Source organism: Pseudophryne corroboree, chromosome 3 (assembly GCF_028390025.1).
Source record: "Pseudophryne corroboree isolate aPseCor3 chromosome 3, aPseCor3.hap2, whole genome shotgun sequence".
In the NCBI taxonomy this organism is placed as follows: Eukaryota; Metazoa; Chordata; class Amphibia; order Anura; family Myobatrachidae; genus Pseudophryne; species Pseudophryne corroboree.
The window spans coordinates 727898889-727924178 of NC_086446.1; the positions used below are offsets into that span (position 1 = coordinate 727898889).

Sequence of the window (25290 nt, forward strand, 5' to 3'; positions counted from 1 at the left end):
ACGTCGCGTGTGCGCATTGCGCCATATGCGCAGAAGTGCTGCTTTTTTACCTAATCGCTGCGAACGAAAACAGCTAGCGAACAACTCGGAATGACCCCCATAGAAACAAGGCTTTAGCCAGGCTAGTGAGACAGAAAGACACCAGGGCAAAACTTTAAAGACAGGTAGAGGTAATAATAAGAATTTACTTACCGATAATTCTATTTCTCGTAGTCCGTAGTGGATGCTGGGAACTCCGTAAGGACCATGGGGAATAGCGGCTCCGCAGGAGACTGGGCACAAAAGAAAAGCTTTAGGACTACCTGGTGTGCACTGGCTCCTCCCCCTATGACCCTCCTCCAAGCCTCAGTTAGGATACTGTGCCCGGACGAGCGTACACAATAAGGAAGGATTTTTGAATCCCGGGTAAGACTCATACCAGCCACACCAATCACACCGTACAACTTGTGATCTGAACCCAGTTAACAGCATGATAACAGAGGAGCCTCTGGATAGATGGCTCACAACAACAATAACCCGATTAGTTAACAATAACTATGTACAAGTATTGCAGATAATCCGCACTTGGGATGGGCGCCCAGCATCCACTACGGACTACGAGAAATAGAATTATCGGTAAGTAAATTCTTATTTTCTCTGACGTCCTAGTGAATGCTGGGAACTCCGTAAGGACCATGGGGATTATACCAAAGCTCCCAAACGGGCGGGAGAGTGCGGATGACTCTGCAGCACCGAGTGAGAAAACTCCAGGTCCTCCTCAGCCAGAGTGTCAAATTTGTAAAATTTTACAAAAGTATTTGACCCAGACCAAGTAGCAGCTCGGCAAAGTTGTAATGCCGAGACCCCTCGGGCAGCCGCCCAAGATGAGCCCACCTTCCTTGTGGAATGGGCTTTTACAGATTTTGGCTGTGGCAGGCCTGCCACAGAATGTGCAAGCTGAATTGTACTACAAATCCAGCGAGCAATAGTCTGCTTAGAAGCAGGAGCACCCAGCTTGTTGGGTGCGTACAGAATAAATAGCGAGTCAGATTTTCTGACTCCAGCCGTCCTGGAAACATATATTTTCAGGGCCCTGACAACGTCCAGCAACTTGGAGTCCTCCAAGTCCCTAGTAGCCGCAGGTACCACAATAGGCTGGTTCAGGTGAAACGCTGAAACCACCTTAGGTAGAAATTGAGGACGAGTCCTCAATTCTGCCCTGTCCGAATGAAAAATCAGGTAAGGGCTTTTACAGGATAAAGCCGCCAATTCTGACACACGCCTGGCCGAAGCCAGGGCCAACAGCATGACCACTTTCCATGTGAGATATTTTAAATCCACCGATTTAAGTGGTTCAAACCAATGTGATTTTAGGAACCCCAAAACTACATTGAGATCCCAAGGTGCCACTGGTGGCACAAAAGGAGGCTGTATATGCAGCACTCCCTTGACAAACGTCTGAACTTCAGGAACTGAAGCCAGTTCTTTCTGGAAGAAAATCGACAGGGCCGAAATCTGAACCTTAATGGATCCCAATTTGAGGCCCATAGACACTCCTGTTTGCAGGAAATGCAGGAATCGACCTAGTTGAAATACCTCCGTTGGGGCCTTCCTGGCCTCACACCACGCAACATATTTTCGCCAAATGCGGTGATAATGTTTTACGGTGACATCCTTCCTGGCCTTGATCAGGGTAGGGATGACTTCCTCCGGAATGCCTTTTTCCTTTAGGATCCGGCGTTCAACCGCCATGCCGTCAAACGCAGCCGCGGTAAGTCTTGGAACAGACAGGGTCCCTGCTGGAGCAGGTCCCTTCTCAGAGGTAGAGGCCGCGGATCCTCTGTGAGCATTTCTTGAAGTTCCGGGTACCAAGTTCTTCTTGGCCAATCCGGAGCCACGAGAATAGTTCTTACTCCTCTCCGCCGTATAATTCTCAGCACCTTGGGTATGAGAGGCAGAGGAGGGAACACATACACTGACTGGTACACCCAAGGTGTTACCAGAGCGTCCACAGCTATTGCTTGAGGGTCCCTTGACCTGGCGCAATATCTGTCCAGTTTTTTGTTGAGGCGGGACGCCATCATGTCCACCCTTGGTTTTTCCCAACGGTCTACAATCATGTGGAAGACTTCTGGGTGAAGTCCCCACTCTCCCGGGTGGTGGTCGTGCCTGCTGAGGAAGTCTGCTTCCCAGTTGTCCACTCCCGGAATGAACACTGCTGACAGTGTTATCACATGATTTTCCGCCCAGCGGAGAATCCTTGCAGCTTCTGCCATTGCCCTCCTGCTTCTTGTGCCGCCCTGTCTGTTTATGTGGGCGACCGCCGTGATGTTGTCCGACTGGATCAGCACCGGCTGACCTTGAAGCAGAGGTCTTGCTAGGCTTAGGGCATTGTAAATGGCCCTTAGCTCCAGGATATTTATGTGAAGTGATGTCTCCAGGCTTGACCACAAGCCATGGAAATTTCTTCCCTGTGTGACTGCTCCCCAGCCTCGCAGGCTGGAATCCGTGGTCACCAGGACCCAGTCCTGAATGCCGAATCTGCGGCCCTCTAGAAGATGAGCACTCTGCAACCACCACAGGAGAGACACCCTTGTCTTCGGTGACAGGGTTATCCGCCGATGCATCTGAAGATGCGATCCGGACCATTAGTCCAGCAGGTCCCACTGGAAAGTTCTTGCGTGGAATCTGCCGAATGGAATTGCTTCGTAGGAAGCCACCATTTTTCCCAGGACCCTTGTGCATTGATGCACTGACACTTGGCCTGGTTTTAGGAGGTTTCTGACTAGCTCGGATAACTCCCTGGCTTTCTCCTCCGGGAGAAACACCTTTTTCTGGACTGTGTCCAGAATCATCCCTAGGAATAGAAGGCGTGTCGTCGGGATCAGCTGCGATTTTGGGATATTGAGAATCCAACCGTGCTGCCGCAACACTACTTGAGATAGTGCTACCCCGACTACCAACTGTTCCCTGGATCTTGCCCTTATCAGGAGATCGTCCAAGTAAGGGATAATTAAAACTCCCTTCTTTCGAAGGAGTATCATCATTTCGGCCATTACTTTGGTAAAGACTCGGGGTGCCGTGGACAATCCAAACGGCAGCGTTTGAAACTGATAGTGGCAGTTTTGTACCACAAACCTGAGGTACCCTTGGTGAGAAGGGTAAATTGGGACATGGAGATAAGCATCCTTGATGTCCAGAGACACCATATAATCCCCCTCTTCCAGGTTCGCGATCACCGCTCTGAGTGACTCCATCTTGAATTTGAACTTCTGTATGTAAGTGTTCAATGACTTTAGATTTAAAATGGGTCTCACCGAGCCGTCCGGCTTCGGTACCACAAACAGCGTGGAATAATACCCCTTTCCCTGTTGCAGGAGGGGTACCTTGATTATCACCTGCTGAGAGTACAGCTTGTGAATGGCTTCTAATACCGCCTCCCTGTCGGAAGGAGTCGCCGGTAAGGCCGACTTTAGGAAACGGCGAGGGGGAGACGTCTCGAATTCCAATTTGTACCCCTGAGATACCACCTGAAGGATCCAGGGGTCCACCTGTGAGCGAGCCCACTGTGCGCTGAAATTCTTGAGACGGGCCCCCACCGTCCCCGAGTCCGCCTGAAGAGCCCCAGCGTCATGCTGAGGACTTGGCAGAAGCGGGGGAGGACTTCTGTTCCTGGGAACTGGCTGTTTGCTGCAGCCTTTTTCCTCTCCCTCTGCCACGGGGCAGAAATGAGGAGCCTTTTGCCCGCTTGCCCTTATGGGGTCGAAAGGACTGCGCCTGATAATACAGCGTTTTCTTATGCTGAGAGGCTACCTGGGGTAAAAATGTGGATTTCCCGGCAGTTGCCGTGGACACTAGGTCTGATAGACCTACCCCAAATAATTCCTCCCCTTTATAAGGCAATACTTCCATATGCCTTTTGGAATCGGCATCACCTGACCACTGCCGCGTCCATAACCCTCTTCTGGCGGATATGGACAGCGCACTTACTCTTGATGCCAGACGGCAAATATCCCTCTGTGCATCTCGCATGTATAAAAATGCATCTTTTAAATGCTCTATAGTCAGTAATATATTGTCCCTATCCAGGGTATCAATATTTTCAGTCAGGGACTCAGACCAAGCCACCCCAGCACTGCACATCCAGGCTGAGGCGATTGCTGGTCGCAGTATAACACCAGTGTGAGTGTATATACATTTTAGGATAGTCTCCTGCTTTCTTTCAGCAGGATCCTTAAGGGCGGCCGTATCCGGGGACGGTAGCGCCACCTGTTTTGACAAGCGTGTGAGTGCTTTATCCACCCTAGGGGGTGTTTCCCAACGTGCCCTATCCTCTGGCGGGAAAGGGTACGTTGCCAATAACCTTTTAGGAATTATCAGTTTTTTATCGGGAGAAACCCACGCTTCATCACACACTTCATTTAATTCCTCAGATGCAGGAAAAACTACAGGTAGTTTTTTCTCACCAAACATAATACCCTTTTTAACGGTACCTGTTGTACTATCAGAAATGTGTAAAACATTCTTCATTGCCTCAATCATGTAACGTGTGGCCCTACTGGAAGTCACATTTGTCTCCTCGTCGTCGACACTGGAGTCAGTATCCGTGTCGGCGTCTGTATCTGCCATCTGTGATAGCGGGCGTTTTAGAGCCCCTGATGGCCTTTGAGACGCCTGGACAGGCACAAGCTGATTTGCCGGCTGTCCCATGTCATCAAACTTCTTATGTAAAGAGCTGACACTTTCACGTAATTCCTTCCATAAGCCCATCCACTCAGGTGTCGACCCCCTAGGGGGTGACATCTCCACTACAGGCAATTGCTCCGCCTCCACCTCATTTTCCTCTTCATACATGTCGACACAGCCGTACCGACACACAGCACACACACACAGGGAATGCTCTGATAGAGGACAGGACCCCACTAGCCCTTTGGGGAGACAGAGGGAGAGTATGCCAGCACACACCAGAGCGCTATATATACAGGGATAACACTATATAGAGTGTTTTTCCCCTTATAGCTGCTGTTTATATTTATACTGCGCCAAATTAGTGCCCCCCTTCTCTTTTTTACCCTTTTCTGTAGTGCAGGACTGCAGGGGAGTCAGGGAGATGTCCTTCCAGCGGAGCTGTGAGGGAAAATGGCGCCCGTGTGCTGAAGGAGATAGCTCCGCCCCCTTTTCGGCGGACTTTTCTCCCGCTTTTTGCTGTAATCTGGCAGGGGTTAATATACATCCATATAGCCCTGGGGGCTATATGTGATGTATTTTTGCCAGCCAAGGTGTTTATATTGCTGCTCAGGGCGCCCCCCCCCCCCCAGCGCCCTGCACCCATCAGTGACCGGAGTGTGTGGTGTGCATGAGGAGCAATAGCGCACAGCTGCAGTGCTGTGCGCTACTTTGGTGAAGACTGATGTCTTCTGCCGCCGATTTTCCAGACCTCTTCTTGCTTCTGGCTCTGTAAGGGGGCCGGCGGCGCGGCTCTGGGACCGGACTCCGAGGCTGGGCCTGTGTTCGGTCCCTCTGGAGCTAATGGTGTCCAGTAGCCTAAGAAGCCCAAGCTGGCTGCAAGCAGGCAGGTTCGCTTCTTCTCCCCTTAGTCCCTCGATGCAGTGAGCCTGTTGCCAGCAGGTCTCACTGAAAATAAAAAACCTAAAACTAACTTTTCCTAAGAAGCTCAGGAGAGCCCCCTAGATTGCACCCAGCTCGGTCGGGCACAAAAATCTAACTGAGGCTTGGAGGAGGGTCATAGGGGGGAGGAGCCAGTGCACACCAGGTAGTCCTAAAGCTTTTCTTTTGTGCCCAGTCTCCTGCGGAGCCGCTATTCCCCATGGTCCTTACGGAGTTCCCAGCATCCACTAGGACGTCAGAGAAAGCTTCATATTCATTTATTTTAATATAGGTTAGCATTTTGTCCCATCAGCACTTGGACTTGGTATACGGCAGCGTGACAAAATAATGCTGGGTAGAACGCGATTACACAGTTAATAATTTAGCGTTTTGTTGGGAGTTTTTTTTCTCCAGGTGGCACATATTGTGATCAAACATACATTTGGGAAAAAGAAAGGCAAAGGTGAAACAATGAATATATATAAATAAATATAAGTTCACTTTTCATACAGGACCATGCAGATGGCATAGGGACATCAAATGTGAATGGGAGAAAGACTTTTTCCTCTGCATAGGAAAGGATTCTTTACATAATTATGGAAAACTGTCACCAGACTCCCCACATTGTCCCTTACATGGCATTAGACATCCCCACGTGCCCTTTATTTGTCATCAGCCCTCCCTTACACATCCATCAGGTCTCTTCACATGGATATCAGAATCACCCACATCAATGCCCTTTGTATGCCATCAGACCTTCCAACATGTCCAACAGACCTCCCCACATTTCCATCAAAACTCCCACTTTTCCCCTTACATACCATCAGTACCCCCCACATGTAATCAGACCCCTTACACAGTAAAAAATATGAAGTCTTCACTACAGCCAAAACATTTATATATCTCATTGCATAATAAAATCTCTTATTCTGAAGATCTTAGATTTGTTGATGTAACTCTAAGCCTATCCTATAGCAGCAAGAAATGCCTATCCCCTAGCCCAGTGGATTCCAAACTTTTTTGAATCACGGCGCCCTAGAATATCAGAATTTTTTTCATGGCACCCCTAGGCCAAAAATTTCTTATTGAGAAATTTAGAAAAAAATATTACATTGAGTAGATCGTGTTTATATGTCATCCTTAGGGTCAGTTGTGTGGTGAGGGACAAGATTTGCTTCTGTTTGTCCACATATTTTATGATTGGCAGCCACCAGCACTGGTTTTGCCTATTATATTGACCATGAATAATTTGAATTGGTCCTGAACCACCAACCCAGGGCACCCCTTCAAGTGTCCCGAGGCACCCCAGGGAGCCACGGAACACAGTTTGGGAACCTCTGCCCTAGCCTAAGTCTACCCATCAGTTCTACTCATTCCTCTACCTTGATGTGCAAAACCACTCACAGTCTAGTACAAATGTCATCCATTGCATTTGCGACAAATTGCATGAGAAACATGATGCGACTGAGACGCTTCTTCACAGGTAGCAACTCTCTGACTTTTGTACTTTTATCTGGATTTAGCATCTGTGTTAGCAACTGTATCCATGTCACTTATAGTGTACTGCGTGCTTAAGGTTTGTTCTTATGTAGTACGTGTCTGCAGGATCGGTATGAGATCCTGGCGGCGGGGATCCCGGTGGTTAGGAGACCGATGCCAGGATCCCGACAGGCGGAATCCCGTCAGAGAGCGCATTGTGTCCCCTCGCGGGCTCTCTGCGCTCGCCATGCCTTCGATCACCACACTATAATATTCCCCATTGAGCCTGTGTCGGCATTCTGACTGCTGGTATTTTGCCGGGTTTCCGGTGTCGGGATCCCGACAGCCAGGATGTTAACCGCATACTGTGTCTGCATAGTATGGCTTACTCGTGTCAGCCCCCAGTCTTCTGCCGTTTTCTCAGGGCACTCGTGCATTGTACTATTGTTAAAATGGTGGCACGAATAAAATGCACATTCAGTATAAAATGGTATGGTAGGACACACTGTGGGGCTTAGCGGCATTTTCTGTGACGTGTCACGTAACAAATAAGATTATTTGGTAAAATGTAAAGATCGGTTAGTGAGCGCACATCAGCAAATGCCACCTCCTTCGCCTGTACAGTGAGGTGTCGCATAGTACGCCTGCTGTCTGGGAAGGCCCAAGCACTTTATGGGGCATAAAATTTGACACCTGTGGGAGTGGTGACCTCCCACACATTCTCGCTCTCCAGAGGTTCCTGCCATCTCTCACAGTCACTATCATGTCCCGCTTCGCTGCTATGTGGTGTGGAATTCACTGATTGGCTACATGCTGATGGTAAATGGTTCTAGCACCCCCTCTGGAACCGGGGCATATAGCCTGCTCACTCCCCCTAGCGTCGGCTTTGTTGCTAGGGAGCAATGTTAAATACTCCCAAAAACCATCCCAAAATTGCGACTAATAGGAACGTTTCGGGGCATTTATCAAATTCTTCATAAAGAGGCAGCTAACCAGGTTATTTATTAGCACTGTATGGTGATATCTCCATTATTTATCAATAAAAACTCCCCGTGACAACTCAGCCGGTACTGGCCAAGAGTGTTAAGGTTTAATTTATACCAGTCTCAGGGAATATGCAAATGGGTGACCCAATCAGCCTTGTTAAATAGATTTTGCATGGGGAAGCTATTGCCGGAGAACCCACAGAGTCTCATTACGGTCAGCGCTAATCCCTTAATAGTGCTTTTCGCCGCTTGATAAATAGAGTCTTGAGTGAGGTACCATTTATAATATAATTAACACTATATAAAAAAAGTCTTGTTTTTATTTTTACTCCTATGCGTCTTAATAACTAAGAATATTAAAATACACAGTCACAAAAGCACGCAGGGCGTCAATTAACATTTTTATGCCTGTTGAAAAAAAAAATGTCACTGAACTCTTGAGCTTCCGCAAAAGTTGCTTAAGTTTGCCTGGAAGGGGAAAGTGCACTTTTGCATGTGGGTTAAGTGAGGAATAAAATTATTTGAGACTGTAGGGAATGATAATCACTTTGTTAGAAAGAAAAGTATGTTTAGTCTTTAATATTATAACATTAAGCAAATTAAACATAAGCATAATCCAGGTGATACCAAAAGAAGGTCACCGAAGAAATTAACTTTTTTGTTCATTAATTTACATGGATTAGCAGAGGGCAGATAGATAGCGAATCTGCTCCAGTTTTTCCCTATGATATAATTTCAAACCGTGCGCCGATTGTGGCAGTAGGTTGGCTGTGGGGTTAATCAGACTGATTTGTCCTTTTAATTGCTTTCTATTCAAAGAAAATTCATTAGATAATGTTCTCTTCAAAATTCATGAATCAATTTAACTGGAGAAGCCACATTAACGGCTTTGGGATCATTAGCACAAGCGTTTGTGTTACTCGGTGGCGGGGAGCGTTTCCTTAGGCAAACACAGCATTATTTACAATGATTTTGTCTATTTAGAAAAATAAAGTGGTTTATTGGAAAGCAAATTGTTACTTTAGAGAAGAAAACCGCCTTGAAATAGGTAATATTTAAGTGATTAGCAGATGCTAAAGATTTGTGTATTGTGTTCCTCTGCAGTTCTCCTAGAAGTAATTGAACACAGGCAGGAATGGGCTAGCAAAGTACTTTTTTTCAGTCTTTTTCTTCTTCTTCTTGCAGAGGGGATGAAAAGGGAGGTTAAACTCAGCGGGGTGGATGGAATTAGACTTTAGGAAACCTGTAAGAATAAAATGAGAAGTCTATGCAAACTTAACTGGAGCATGTAACGGTTACAAGAAACAGGGGACTGGTTCCAAAAACATCATTTAGGAGTTCGGAGAGTTATAGCGAGCAGAAAGTAATGTCCATGTTGCTGAATCTCATTTACATACCAATAGGACAGATTTAAGAAAACTGTACAGCTGGAGGAGAGAACATTATTGAAGGCGGACAGGGCTAGCGAAAATGTGACTCCTGCATAATGTAACCTTGTACTGTATAAAAAAAATACATGTCAGTGAGTTCCGATGATAATATTACGTGTAAGGAATTTTCTCTCTTTTTTTTTTTTTTAAGATACACTGTAACCTTCTCATAAATGTTAATAAGGTGACACAATGGAGGGCTGTATAGTATCATTAAAATGAAGGGAAGGGGGTTAAACAAATGACAAAACACCAAGATCAAGTCTATTTCAGATTATTATATTCAAGAAAGCTACCTCCGTTTCTTTCCTGATCTGGGAAATTAATAAGGAAAAGTCACATTTAAAAAAAAATAAAAAAAAAAATATTCAAATGATCCAACTGCCAAGTTAAATATCGGCTGTACCAATTTACTGGGACTTGACCTAAAAAACTTTCTGTACTAATAAAGAACAAATGTAACGGGAAGCAAAAACAGTGATGATCAGAAACCCTGAGCCTTACAGCCAATCAGGAGACTGCTGACAAGAATTATATAACATGCACCACAGACAGCCGGCCCAATCAGGGTTTCCCAAACTTGGTCCTCAAGGCATACTAACAATCCAGGATTTAAGGATATCCATACTTGAGCATAGGTGGTTAAATCAAACTGACGGAGGTACTAATTAAGTCACCTGTGCTCAAGCATGAACCGTATATCGTTAAAACGTACTTACCTGCACTCCCGGAAATGTCCGGGAGACTCCTGATATTTCCGATAGTTCTCTGAATTCCCAGAAGAGTGGGTGAGTCTCCTGCATTCCCGCCCATTTCCTAGGGACGTAGGCTCGTTAGGGAGGTAATACCAGGAATTGCAGGTCTGTACCGAATGGACAAGGCCAACATGATTAATCATTAAGCCCCGCCCCTGCCACACGGACACGCAATTCATAGCATGTTCCCACACCGGGGGCAGGGTCTAATGGCTTAAAGATCCCGACCATACCTCTGGAGTTGTTATCTGCATCTCCTCTCCAGTGAAAATCAGCTAGTATGCATGAAAACCTGGACTTTAAGGGTGCCTTGAGGACCAGGTTTCGGAAAACCCTGCTACCGTGATAATTATATATTAAGGGGCTAATTCAGATTGGATCATAAATAGCGATCCAACCAGAATTTTTACGATTGCCCTGCGGGTGCATGCACAGGGGCCGTCAAGAAGAGGCGCTCGCGGGGGAGCGGCAACGTTCAGTTTCCAAGGCGGAGACATGGTGTTGTGGGGGCGGCGGCATGAAAAGGGGGGCGTAGTGGCGTGAATAGGGGCATGATGTGGCGGCTGCGTGACGCAGCTGCTGTGACCAGAAAGATGGCGGCGGGTCTCCTGCGGGCGCAGCCAGGCTGCGCCGGCAGGAGACTTCCCTGTTTTTAGTGATCACACTGAAATTGCAGTGCGGCCGCAATTTCAGCGTGGTCGGGGGGGGGGGGGGGGGGGGGAAGCGTCAGCTAGCATGCTCTGCGGCTTTACCCTATGATGTGCGATCGAAAGGATTGCAAATTCTGCTACTTAGCAGCATTTGTAATCCTTACTGAATCTGGTCCTAAACTCCTTAAATAAAAAGTGAGAAAATCATAAATTAGCACTCTTAGCAAGGGCATAGCTACTATAGGTGCAGGCAGTGCAGCTGCTATGGGGCCCAGAGCTGAGAGGGGCCCAACTTCCCTGTCACAGTTACATGTGTTATATAAATTTTTCGCCATTGGGTGGTACATAGGGGTCCTTTCAAACTTTTTCCTTGGGGCCTGTAATATATGTAGGTATGCCCCTGGACCTGCTCATTGTAGTGTGGCAAAAATGAACTGGAGGGCATTTTAATGTTATATAATATGAACCGGGGCACTATAATGAGGCACAATATGAACGGGGAGCACTATATATCATAATGTGAATTGGGGGTACTGTGCGGCATAATGGGGGTCATTCCGAGTTGATCGTAGCTGTGCTAAATTTAGCACATTTACGATCATCTTCTCTGACATGCGGGGGGACGCCCAGCACAGGGCTAGCCCGCCCCGCATGTCAGTCCGCCCCTCCCTCGCAGAAGTGCAAAGGCATCGCACAGCGGCGATGCCTTTGCACTTCAAGAGTAGCTCCCGGCCAGCGCAGCTTTAGCGTGCTGGCCGGGAGCTACTCATCGCTCTCTGGCCCGCTGTGGCCCGCCGCTGTTCGGTCCGGCCACGCCTGCGTTGGCCGGACCAAACCCATGAAAAAGCGGCCAAACGCCGCCGTTCCGCCCCCTCCCATACAGCGATCGCCTCTGCCTGTCAATCAGGCAGAGTCGATCGTATCCCTGCTACGGCCTTCAGCAGTAGGGACCTGTTAGCTCTGCTGCGTTAAAACGCAGCAAGCGAATGGGTCAGAATGACCCCCAATGTGTACTGGCAACTCTGAAATGTGACATAGGGTGAACTTAAGCACTACTGCGATTCACAAAAGAAACTAGGGGACTACTATGGGGCATAACATTAAATAAGGCTCTACTATGGTTCAGAGAATGAACTAGGGCACTATTATAGGGCATAAAATTAACAACTGCTGCAGAGAAGTGTCCCAATAGAAGCATTGGGACGGGGGCCCCTTCAAAATGTTGCTATGGGGCCCACAAAGTTCTGGCTACGCCCCTGACTCTTAATATTGTCTTGCTAGAATTGTGATTTTCACTGCCAACAATGGAGTTACTTGTGCATTTGTTTTAAATTGAACTGTTCTCCTAAATTGAACTGCATTACATTTTAAATAATAATTATTAAACACATGATGCCTTGAATCCTAATAGCCATTGGACTATAAACAGACAAAAACATTTCTGTATTTTAAGTACTGTAACTTTAATTATCTCCCTAATATCCATGGTGATTGTGAATGGGTTGACAACACGGTGGGTCATTTAAGAAAAAAAGTGAAATTATAATGCAGCAAAAAACAATAATATAGCAATATAAAAACCTCCTATGGACGTCAGAAAATAATATAACTATTGTTCCATAAAGCTGTATAAAAAATAAGAATTTACTTACCGATAATTCTATTTCTCATAGTCCGTAGTGGATGCTGGGAACTCCGTAAGGACCATGGGGAATAGCGGCTCCGCAGGAGACTGGGCACAAAAAGTAAAAGCTTTAGACTAGCTGGTGTGCACTGGCTCCTCCCCCTATGACCCTCCTCCAAGCCTCAGTTAAGATACTGTGCCCGGACGAGCGTACATAATAAGGAAGGATCTTGAATCCCGGGTAAGACTCATACCAGCCACACCAATCACACCGTACAACTCGTGATCTGAACCCAGTTAACAGTATGATAACCGTAGGAGCCTCTGAAAAGATGGCTTCCAACAATAAACAACCCGATTTGTTTGTAACAATAACTATATACAAGTATTGCAGACAATCCGCACTTGGGATGGGCGCCCAGCATCCACTACGGACTATGAGAAATAGAATTATCGGTAAGTAAATTCTTATTTTCTCTGACGTCCTAGTGGATGCTGGGAACTCCGTAAGGACCATGGGGATTATACCAAAGCTCCCAAACGGGCGGGAGAGTGCGGATGACTCTGCAGCACCGAATGAGAGAACTCCAGGTCCTCCTCAGCCAGGGTATCAAATTTGTAGAATTTAGCAAACGTGTTTGCCCCTGACCAAGTAGCTGCTCGGCAAAGTTGTAAAGCCGAGACCCCTCGGGCAGCCGCCCAAGATGAGCCCACCTTCCTTGTGGAATGGGCTTTTACAGATTTTGGCTGTGGCAGGCCTGCCACAGAATGTGCAAGTTGAATTGTACTACAAATCCAACGAGCAATCGTCTGCTTAGAAGCAGGAGCACCCAGCTTGTTGGGTGCATACAGTATAAACAGCGAGTCAGACTTTCTGACTCCAGCCATCCTGGAAACATATATTTTCAGGGCCCTGACTACGTCCAGCAACTTGGAGTCCTCCAAGTCCCTAGTAGCCACAGGTACCACAATAGGTTGATTCATGTGAAACGCTGAAACCACCTTAGGGAGAAATTGAGGACGAGTCCTCAATTCCGCCCTATCCGAATGAAATATCAGGTAAGGGCTTTTATAGGATAAAGCCGCCAATTCTGATACGCGCCTGGCTGAAGCCAGGGCCAACAGCATTACCACTTTCCATGTGAGATATTTCAAATTCACTGTGGCAAGTGGTTCAAACCAATGTGATTTTAGGAACCCTAAAACTACATTGAGATCCAAAGGTGCCACTGGAGGCACAAAAGGAGGCTGTATATGCAGTACCCCTTTGACAAACGTCTGAACTTCAGGCACTGAAGCCAGTTCTTTCTGGAAGAAGATCGACAGGGCCGAAATTTGAACCTTAATGGATCCTAATTTTAGGCCCATAGACAATCCTGCTTGCAGGAAATGTAGGAAACGACCCAGTTGAAATTCCTCCGTAGGGCCCTTCTTGGCCTCACACCACGCAACATATTTTCGCCAAATGCGATGATAATGTTTTGCAGTTACATCCTTCCTGGCCTTGATCAGGGTAGGGATGACTTCATCTGGAATGCCTTTTTCCTTCAGGATCCGGCGTTCAACCGCCATGCCGTCAAACGCAGCCGCGGTAAGTCTTGGAACAGACAAGGTCCCTGCTGGAGCAGGTCCTTCCTTAGAGGTAGAGGCCACGGGTCCTCCGTGAGCATCTCTTGCAGCTCCGGGTACCAAGTTCTTCTTGGCCAATCCGGAGCCACGAGTATCGTTCTTACTCCTCTCCTTCTTATGATTCTCAGTACTTTTGGTATGAGAGGAAGAGGAGGGAACACATATACCGACTGGAACACCCACGGAGTTACCAGAGCGTCCACCGCTGTTGCCTGAGGGTCCCTTGACCTGGCACAATATCTGTCCAGTTTCTTGTTGAGACGGGACGCCATCATGTCCACCTTTGGTTTTTCCCAACGGTTTACAATCACTTGGAAGACTTCTGGATGAAGTCCCCACTCCCCCGGGTGGAGGTCGTATCTGCTGAGGAAGTCTGCTTCCCAGTTGTCCACTCCCGGAATGAACACTGCTGACAGTGCTATCACATGATTTTCCGCCCAGCGGAGAATCCTTGCAGCTTCTGCCATTGCCCTCCTGCTTCTTGTGCCGCCCTGTCTGTTTACGTGGGCGACAGCCGTGATGTTGTCCGACTGGATCAATACCGGTTGACCCTGAAGCAGAGGCCTTGCTTGACTTAGGGCATTGTAAATGGCCCTTAGCTCTAGGATATTTATGTGAAGAGACGTTTCCATGCTTGACCACAAGCCCTGGAAATGTCTTCCCTGTGTGACTGCTCCCCAGCCTCTCAGGCTGGCATCCGTGGTTACCAGCATCCAATCCTGAATGCCGAATCTGCGGCCCTCTAGAAGATGAGCCTTCTGTAACCACCACAGGAGAGATACCCTTGTCCTTGGAGATAGGGTTATCCGCTGATGCATCTGAAGATGCGATCCGGACCATTTGTCCAGCAGATCCCACTGAAAAGTTCTTGCATGGAATCTTCCGAATGGAATCGCTTCGTAAGAAGCCACCATTTTTCCCAGGACTCTCGTGCACTGATGCACTGACACTTGTCCTGGTTTTAGGAGGCTCCTGACTAGCTCGGATAACTCCCTGGCCTTCTCCTCCGGGAGAAACACCTTTTTCTGGACTGTGTCCAGAATCATCCCTAGGAACAGTAGACGTGTTGTTGGAATCAGCTGTGATTTTGGGATATTTAGAATCCACCCGTGCTGACGTAGCACTACCTGAGATAGTGCTACTCCGACCTCTAACTGTTCCCTGGACCTTGCCCTTATCAGGAGATCGTCCAAGTAAGGGATAATTAATACGCCTTTTCTTCGAAGAAGAATCATCATTTCGCCCATTACCTTGGTAAAGACCCGTGGTGCCGTGGACAATCCAAACGGCAGCGTCTGAAACTGATAATGACAGTTTTGTATCACAAACCTGAGGTACCCTTGGTGAGAAGGGTAGATTGGGACATGGAGATAAGCATCCTTGATGTCTAGAGATACCATATAGTCCCCTTCTTCCAGGTTCGCTATCACTGCTCTGAGTGACTCCATCTTGAATTTGAACCTTTTTATGTAAGTGTTCAAAGATTTTAGATTTAAAATTGGTCTCACCGAGCCGTCCGGCTTCGGTACCACAAACAGCGTGGAATAATACCCCTTTCCCTGTTGTAGGAGGGGTACCTTGATTATCACCTGCTGGGAATACAGCTTGTGAATAGCTTCCAATACTGCCTCCCTGTCGGAGGGAGACGTTGGTAGAGCAGACTTCAGGAACCGGCGAGGGGGAGACGTCTCGAATTCCAATTTGTACCCCTGTGATACTACCTGCAGGATCCAGGGGTCCACTTGCGAGTGAGCCCACTGCGCGCTGAAATTCTTGAGACGGCCCCCCACCGTGCCCGAGTCTGCTTGCAGAGCCCCAGCGTCATGCTGAGGACTTGGGAGAAGCGGGGGAGGGCTTCTGCTCCTGGGAAGAGGCTGCATGGTGCAGTCTTTTTCCCCTTCCTCTGCCCCGGGGCAGGAACGAGCGGCCTTTTTCCCTCTTGCCCTTATAGGGACGAAAGGACTGGGTTTGAAAAGACGGTGTCTTTTTCTGCTGAGAGGTGACCTGGGGTAAAAAGGTGGATTTTCCAGCCGTTGCCGTGGCCACCAGGTCCGGTAGACCGACCCCAAATAACTCCTCCCCTTTATACGGCAATACTTCCATATGTCGTTTGGAATCCGCATCACCTGACCACTGTCGCGTCCATAACGTTCTTCTGGCAGAAATGGACATCGCACTTACTCTAGATGCCAGGGTGCAAATATCCCTCTGTGCATCTCGCATATATAGTAATGCATCCTTTAAATGCTCTATAGTTAATAATATACTGTCCCTATCCAGGGTATCAATATTTTCAGTCAGGGAATCCGACCAAGCCACTCCAGCGCTGCACATCCAGGCTGAGGCGATCGCTGGTCGCAGTATAACACCGGTATGTGTGTATATACCTTTTAAGATATTTTCCAGCCTTCTATCAGCTGGTTCCTTGAGAGCGGCCGTATCAGGAGACGGTAACGCCACTTGTTTTGATAAGCGTGTGAGCGCCTTATCTACCCTAGGGGGTGTTTCCCAACGTGCCCTAACCTCTGGCGGGAAAGGGTATAGTGCCAATAATTTATTAGAAATCAGCAGTTTTTTATCGGGGGAAACCCACGCTTTATCACACACCTCATTTAATTCATCTGACTCAGGAAAAACCACTGGTAGTTTTTTCACACCCCACATAATACCCTTTTTTGTGGTACTTGTAGTGTCAGAAATGTTCAATGCCTCCTTCATTGCCGTGATCATGTAACGTGTGGCCCTACTGGACATTACGTTTGTCTCGTCACCGTCGACACTGGATTCAGTATCCGTGTCAGGGTCTGTGTCGACCATCTGAGGTAACGGGCTTTTTAGCGCCCCTGACGGTGTCTGAGACGCCTGAACAGGCACTAATTGATTTGTCGGCTGTCTCATGTCGTCAACAGTTTTTTGCAAAGTGCTGACATTGTCACGTAATTCTTTAATTACTACCATCCAGTCAGGTGTCGACTCCCTAGGGGGTGACATCACTAACACAGGCAATTGCTCTGCTTCCACATCATTTTCCTCCTCATACATGTCGACACAATCGTACCGACACCCAGCACACACACAGGGAATGCTCTGATAGAGGACAGGACCCCACTAGCCCTTTGGGGAGACAGAGGGAGAGTTTGCCAGCACACACCAGAGCGCTATATATATACAGGGATAACCTTATATAAGTGTTACTCCCTGTTATAGCTGCTGTAATTATATATTAGCTGCCAATAGTGCCCCCCTCTCTGTTTTACCCTGTTTCTGTAGTGCAGGACTGCAGGGGAGAGTCAGGGAGCCGTCCTTCCAGCAGAGCTGTGAAAGAAAATGGCGCTTGTGTGCTGAGGAGAAAGGCTCCCTGCCTTTTCTCCCGCTTTTTTCAGGAAACTGGCAGGGGATAAATGCATCCATATAGCCCAGGAGCTATATGTGATGCATTTTTTTTAGCCATATAAGGTTTTTATATCGTTTTTATTGCGTCTCAGGGCGCTCCCCCCCAGCGCCCTGCACCCTCAGTGACCGGAGTGTGAAGTGTGCTGAGAGCAATGGCGCACAGCTGCAGTGCTGTGCGCTACCTTATTTGAAGACAGGAACGTCTTCTGCCGCCGCTTTCTCCGGACCTCTTCGCTCTTCTGGATCTGTAAGGGGGCCGGCGGCGCGGCTCCGGGACCCATCCAGGCTGAACCTGTGATCGTCCCTCTGGAGCTAATGTCCAGTAGCCAAGAAGCCCAATCCACTCTGCAGTCAGGTGAGTTCGCTTCTTCTCCCCTTAGTCCCACGATGCAGTGAGCCTGTTGCCAGCAGGACTCACTGAAAATAAAAAACCTATTTAAACTTTTACTTCTAAGCAGCTCAGGAGAGCCACCTAGCTTGCACCCTTCTCGTTCGGGCACAAAAATCTAACTGAGGCTTGGAGGAGGGTCATAGGGGGAGGAGCCAGTGCACACCAGCTAGTCTAAAGCTTTTACTTTTTGTGCCCAGTCTCCTGCGGAGCCGCTATTCCCCATGGTCCTTACGGAGTTCCCAGCATCCACTAGGACGTCAGAGAAAAGTAAATAGTTCGTTTGCCCGGTATAGCACAAAAGTAAGTACTTTGCATAGCAGACAAGTAACTAGACAATTATACAGCATGATAACTACCATATAGAGCACAGTGCATAAGATATAACATTGCTTGGTAAGACATCACCTTCCTCTATATTATTATCCTATCTAGTATAACCTCATGGCCCCACACTATTCAGCCTGTCAATACCCAGAATGCAGCTCCCATTCAGGTGCTTACTGTAGATCACTTCTAGAAAGCATCCTAATGTCAACTCCGCCAGTCAGACGTTACATTATCCTATAGATTGTCCGATGTTCCATAAGGGAAATAGAACCTTAGCTTGGGGAACAAATGACTGGCCTAAGATTGATTCCTGTGAGCAGCGGTGCTTGTCACTGCAGTCTGAAGACATGACAGAGGGGCCAGGACATTCTGCTCTGTCATTTCTGTCTGGATGCTATTCAGTCGCTCGTGAAGCGTAGCACCATTTTTCTACCCTTACAAGTGGCATCCAGAACGTCTGTGTTTTCTCTTTTATTCTTTTAAAGCATATAAACATGATAGATATAAACCATATTGGATGTATGAATCCTGTTTCATGCAGGTGTATCTGACATCACAATTTTTTGCACCAATTTGTTAAGAGCCTTAAATCACTACTTTGTGCAGGTGGAGGACAAGGGTGCAGTGGGGCACTGTGCAGAGACGCTATGGATCCCCAAACCTACCTGAGGTACAGTAAGTGCTCAGCTCTTAAAAGACAAGGACGGAGGCTTCTTCTGAGCAGTTGCCAGTCCAGGAAGCCGATGGAAACAGTGCTGGTATGTACAGTGTTGTACTGTAGCGATGCAAATTGGAGGTTTCCTACTATCCAACTCTCAGTGTGTGGCTTCCTGCTCTTCTCCACTCCCTTTCTCTAACATGTAATGGTCCATGGGTCACATGCAGCCCTCCTCTAACTTACCCAATTACATAAATGGACATGTGACTGCCTACCACATCATTGGTGCACTCGCCTCCTGCGCCTGTGACCATTTTGATGATCTGATTGGACGTTGTTCTGTCCTGTTCCACTTCTCAAAAAGTAAGGCTAAGGCCACCCTGCTGTTGCTGGATAAGCGGTTGCTGAACAATGGAAACAATTAAGTGCTCAGATTGTAGTTGAACTATGGTTATCCATCGACTGTTCAACCATAAATGGTTTATGGTTTTTAACCATCTATGGAAAACCATGCATGGCTGAACCATCGATGATTTAGTCCTGCACCTATACAGCTGATGGTTGCCATCAACCATTGAACTTCCCATTGCACATGACCACTGTCAGTGGCCCACCATCGATGGCAACACTGGTCACCTTCGTTATCAGACAGGACTTAAGGAAGCCATTGGCCACCCCTAAGCCAAACAGACATTAACAATTAGTTTGGGTGGTAAAATGCTAGAAACGGTCATGCCTTGAGGATATCATCATGCTTCCTAAACGCATCAATACTCTGCCAGACCACGTGAGTTCCTCCTCCCGCAGAGTCGCTGCTTAGATGTCACATTAACTGCACATAGCAAGGTATGACAATTATCTCATGTGACTATGACTAGGATATATCCACTATCCACCGTACTAGAGCTTCCAGATGCTACAATCGTCATGACTACCCTTCTCTTGGGCGGTTTCTGGGGCATTAATGACAACTAAAAATGATGTCTGCCTAAGGGAAATAGCATACAAAAGAGGCATAAGCTGCTACAAAATTTGGGCACCGGAGTGATGTGTGAAACACGGAAAATACGGGTCTGGGTCTGGATCCTTAAAGGCTATTTCTACATTTAGATTAATTTATTGTACCTGCATTCCTGCAATAAATGCTCTTTCCACCTGGTCATTTAGCTATTAATTTATATAATCAGGAAAAATTGTTTCCGTATGTGAATTTACAAGTGCTTTCTGTATTGTATACACGTGTACCTAGGGCCTAATTCAGATGTGACCGCAACAGCAAATTTGTTCGCTAATGGGCAAAACCAAGGGGGTAATTCAGATGTGATCGCTACTGTGCATTATCGCACAGCGGGCGATCAGATCCGAACTGCGCATGCGTATGCACCGCAATGCGCAGGTGCGACGGATGACTGCAAAGCAGATCGCCGGTCAGCAACGGGTTTGTGTGAAGGATCCATTCGCACGGGTGTTCGCAAGGTGATTGACAGGAAGAGGGCGTTTGTGGGTGGCAACTGACCGGTTTCAGGAAGTGTCTGGAAATATACAGGCGTGTCCGAGCGTTTGCAGGGAGGGTGTCTGACGTAAAATCCAGCCCCGAACAGGCTGATGTGATCGCAGTGGCTGAGTAAGTCCTGAGCTGCGCAGAGACTGCACAAGATCAGTTTGTGCAGGTCTGTTATACATGCGTTCGCACACTTGCACAGCAAAAATACACTCCCCCTGTAGGTGGCGACTATACGAACGCAGGACTGCAAAAATCACTGCCTAGCGATCAGATTGAATTACTCCCATGTGCACTGCAGGCGGGGCAGATGTAACATGTGCAGAGAGAGTTAGATTTGGGTGGGTTATATTGTTTCTGTGCAGGATAAACACTGGCTGCTTTATTTTTACACTGAAATTTGGATTTCAGTTTGAACACCCCCCACCCAAATATAACTCTCTCTGCACATGTTACATCTGCCCCCCCTGCAGTGCACATGGTTTTGCCTATTAGCTAACAATTTTGCTGCTGCGATCAGGTCTGAATTAAGCCCCTAGGTGAGCAGATGTGTCTCATGCCCAGAGGCAATTATAAGCGGTTACACACATGACCGCAGCCTGTGCTGCCTGTCTTTACGACTTGCAGCTCAGAGTGACCGTGACACGTGCGCAGGGAAAGCACTCATGTGCACAAGGCCCAAAGTTGTCTGATGAAAAAACAACCTGGCTAACAATAACAAAAAAAATAAGCAATGCATTTAGGAATAGCGGATTCTTGGCATTAACATATTAATATTTCAGTGTGTGTTGTCATGTTGGAGCTGCAGTTTTTAACGACATCCCACCCTGTATGAGGGGCAGAGTACCAGAAAATCAGTGACCACTTTTGAACGGACCCATAAGTCTAATAAGTTGGCACCTAGTGATTTCTCAGTGACCATTGATGAGAAAACGATGCATGCTTAGTAAATTCTCATTGAGCTCCCTGGTTCTTGCTCTGCACGTCGGTGTGAAAACGTAGGTTTGGCACTCTAGGCATTTATCTTGTAACGGACTGTCTGATTGATAGATCCTACGTTGTTCGTAGCGCAATGTGTTTGGATGTCTGATGGTTCTGGGAAATGTACAGTCAAGACTCTAGCCCCACGTTCCTGGAAGCCGATTTGGCAGAATGTTGCTGCATCAGTAGGAATTTTCATTCAAGTCTGGCGCACTCCTTTTTGGCAGGTAGTGCACATAAACAGAGACAAAGAAATTGACTACAGATCAAAAAGACAGGAGGGGGGGCGGGGGGGGTCCAGCACCCTTAGCCTGGCTGTTCTTGAATGTCTTCTCATATCACCAGAATAATTTCCCAACAATTCTCCCCCATTAGAGTGAATTAGATGGCGTAATGCATTTTGAGACTGATAAGACACATGAGAGGAAAACAACACAGTTTCACTGACCTGCCTTATCAATATATTATACAACGGACACTTCAGAAAGATTAAAGGTACAGTTATTAGCAAACAAGTGTTCTTTATGGCCTGAAACACTGGGTTATTGCTTGTCAACATCAAGCAAATGTCCTGAGGGGGAGATTCAAAAAGCTGCAAGGATCCAATGGAATCTCGCACTCTAAAGACCCCCATATATTAGCGTTGGATTGACGCTATTTACAACGGAGAATTGGGAATATACTGTACAAATTTAAAAATCTCAATTCCCCAATCCCAACTGAAAACAGTCAGGATCGGCAAGTCAGGGATTTTTAAAATTAAGAATTTTCCCGATCCCCAGATGGATTACGGGTCATCGATCTGGTGGTTATGGACTGGGAACCAGGGGTCAGATGCATAGGGGCCTTTATATAATGCGGGTTATACAGGTAGAAAATCCTCAATCACTTTTACTCAGAAACCACAAAGACGTGACAAAAAAAACTAGCGATGTTTCCTTTACCGTAATACCTGCAATCTGTGTACTGGTGTTTAATTAAATCTTACCCTAAGAATGTTCTTATAATCTGGTCATTGTAAGCAGTGCTCAATTAGAGAACAGGAGTAATAACAATAATTAAACCTCAGACAGGAGTGGCCTACTGGAAGTTGCCATTCATGGTCCTGTAATAACCCAAAATATGCATAAACATTTCTATACTAAGTAGTAATGGCTGTTTACATTGTTTGTTGGATATTATAGAATTTGAAAAAGGAATTAAGCTATATTGACCTCTGTTTAGCCTATCCCTACGGAGCACTATACAATCCCAGGTTAAGTTAATAGACTTTCTGATCTCTATAGAACCTTTTGACCATGAGCTTGACTACAGTGTCCAGCAACAGGATTAGTTCCTAATTTACAGTACTAATACCCATTTCAGAGCTAAACCCCGGGTCCAAGCTGTTTCACCTGTGTTGTTTCCCCTTTCACCCTGAGGGACTCGGGAAAAATTGCCAGCTCATGTGTTGGTGTGAACACCTGCAGGTAGTCAAAATGAATATGTACAGGGGTTTGGCTGACGTACAGGCCCATACGTGAGGTACCACCAATCCACATCACAATGTGTGCAGTCACCACTAAGATTAATGAAGATTTATTTTACATACGAGCTTTAAGGGTATATTTATGAAGTAGTGAAAAGTGTGGAGAAATGGGCCAGTGGAGAGGTTGCTCATGGCAACCAATCAGCATTGAGGTAACATTTATTATTTGCATACTACAGTGTCGGATTAGGGCATAAAGGGCCCACCGGGGGAATGCAGTGATAGGGGTCCATAATTAGGGGTGTGGTCAACCTACAAAGGGGGTGTGGCCAACCCCCACAGAGGCTTGAAATACACAATAGACTTGTGCAGTGTAAAGCAACATATCTACTATGTATAATACAAGTGCATAGTCTGGAACCTGATCCCAAGAGAAAGGAGTGGGCCCCCAGGCAGTGGGGCCCACCGGTGGTTTCCCTGTATCCCTGTGGGCCAGTCCGACCCTGGCATACTATACAATTGTACGGAGAAGGCTCACTTCTCCACAGTTTTCACAGCTTCATGAAAAGATCCCAGTATGCTTTCATTGCTAATAATTATACATACTAAATCACGATGAGAAAGAGTCAAATTATGTTTAATTAACTGAGGTTGCAAAATGTATTGATATTTAATATATTTTGCAAGGTAATACATAAAATTCCACATAGAAGATAAAAAAAAAAAAAAAGAAGACGAAGAACACATTGGCTAAGCAACATGGCTTTTCTGCTGGCTGCTCATGAAACCGCTGGTGATTTGTGAAACCCCTCTCTTCATGAGCGAGCTGTGCAGATAAAAGCATAATCCCACTTCTTCCTATTAGGTACAACTTTCATAACTAAGAGGTTAAAATAGCAGTTGGGTAGTGGGAATATATGACTAAAAGTAGGAACACGCGCTGAGCAATTATGATGTATCGTTGCTTAACCGGCTTATCCACAGATTACCTGACAGCAATGTTCCACCTCTTGCGTGTTTTCTACCCCCAACATGTTAGAAGCAGCCAAATAGCTCTCTAAATCTTCCAGTTTAAAATTAGTACTGGAGAGCGGAGCGAGATATGTAGGCACATACTTACACACAGAATTCCAAACAGCTCCAGCTTTACAGGTCCCCCCGCCACCCCTTGCGTCACCTGCTGCTTTCGTGCCTGTCCTAAGTATAGCTTTCTGCAGTTATATACACAGTGCAAATACAAATAAAGAGATGTAAAGTCATTATTTTTCCTCTGCAATCACACCAATCCCCTGGAGTAGTCATTTCGCGTGAGCCCTCTTCTACATCTGTATAGTCCTTTGAGTAATGGCCTCAGACAACAATACCAAAGTCTAATTTGTGTATGGCCGGTCAGTGAAGCTGCGGACTCCCCTGGGGACTTCCCACACCTTCACTGTTCCAACACTTCACAAACGTAGTCTACATATTGGGAGTAATTCCAAGTTGATCGCAGCAGGAAATTTTTTAGCAGTTGGGCAAAACCATGTGCACTGCAGGGGAGTCAGATATAACATGTGTAGAGAGAGTTAGATTTGGGTGGGTTATTTTGTTTCTGTGCAGGGTAAATACTGGCTGCTTTATTTTTACACTGCAATTTAGATTGCAGATTGAACTCACCCCACCCAAATCTAACTCTCTCTGCACCTGTTATACCTCCCCCCCTGCAGTGCACATGGTTTTGCCCAACTGCTAAAAAATTTCCTGCTGCGATCAACTTGGAATTGCCCCCATTGTCGCTGGGTCTGACATTCGCGATAAGCTTCCTTCATAAGTCTTTTTCATGTGCTTATTCATTTATTTATTTTTTTAAAGTATTTTAGAAATACTTTAAACCCTGAAATCCTGACTATGATAGTTATTATTTTAGTAAGCATTGTGGCTCCAGCTCAATAAGGAAAAGAAGAAACAATCATTCATCTGTAGTATAACTAACGTATAGCTTAATAGCAACGCTAAAGAATATAACCCGTAACTGTGACTGGGATCTGTTATTCTGCCCATAGTTTTGTACATTACAGAGTCTATGTTTTTAACTCCGAAAAAGCCCCAATTCCCCAAAAATTTGGCTTTTTTTGCGAAAATAAGGGCTATCGATGAGTTTAATCAATGGTAACCCTCTCCAGAGGACCTAGATATCAGCGATTTAACAAGAACAGTAATGGTACTTTGGGGGTCATTCTGACCCGACCGCTCGCTGCAGTTTATCGCAGCGCAGCGATCGGGTCGGATCTGCGCCGGCGCCACAGTGCGCCGGCGCATGCTGGGCGGCCAAAGGCTGTTGTAGTGTAGCGATTGCCTCTGCCTGATTGACAGGCAGAGGCAGTCGCTGGGCGAGAGGGGGCTGGACGCAGGCGTGGCCAGACCGCTGAGGGGGTGAGGGGTCGCGGCGGCTG

At 46.7% G+C, this 25290-nt stretch overlaps 1 protein-coding gene across 4 annotated transcripts in view; it reads right to left on the minus strand.

Moving 5' to 3' along the window:
- MGMT (O-6-methylguanine-DNA methyltransferase) overlaps positions 1-25290 on the minus strand; it is a 777690-nt gene that overhangs the window by 79969 nt on the left and 672431 nt on the right. The gene's annotated exons all lie outside the window — the stretch shown is intronic.